This window comes from Engraulis encrasicolus, chromosome 3, assembly GCF_034702125.1.
Source record: "Engraulis encrasicolus isolate BLACKSEA-1 chromosome 3, IST_EnEncr_1.0, whole genome shotgun sequence".
Lineage (NCBI taxonomy): Eukaryota > Metazoa > Chordata > Actinopteri > Clupeiformes > Engraulidae > Engraulis > Engraulis encrasicolus.
This window is the reverse complement of record NC_085859.1, coordinates 46,035,260-46,035,882: the sequence shown is the minus strand read 5'-3', so window position 1 is coordinate 46,035,882 and position 623 is coordinate 46,035,260.

Genomic DNA, 623 nt, shown 5'->3' with positions numbered 1-623 from the left:
AATATCAATTTATATAACAGGCAGGGTGAAAAAAGTCGATCGATTGATTCACTCCATGGAATGATGGGTTCAGATCTTCTGCAGAAAAACAAAAAGAAAACCCTGACTGACTTTTTGTGTGCAGTAATTTCTCAGTCCATTGCCATGTACATTGCAAAAAAGTAAATCTTAGCGAGCTTATTTTTCTAGATTCAAGTAAAAACATCTAGTCAAGCTTATTTTAAGTAAAAATCACCCAATAACTAGTCTTTTTAACTCAAATTTAGAACTAGAAATGAGACTATACGTATATACTTGTTTTCAAACATTTGTCCATGGGGCAAGATATTTTTACTTGATTAGATTACTTTACTCATTTCAAGTAAGTATTGCTTACAACAATATATATAAAAATAAAAAGTATAAAAATATCCCCAAGTGAAAATATCTTACCCCATGTACAAACTTTCAAAAACAAGTATAGTCTCGTTTCTAGTTCTAAATTCTAGTTAAAAAGACTAGTTATTGGGTGATTTTTATTTAAAATAAGACAGACTACATGTTTTTACTTGAAACTAGATAAATAAGCTCACTAAGATTTCTTTTTTTTGCAGTGTAGTTGAGCTGTAACGAAACACTAAACT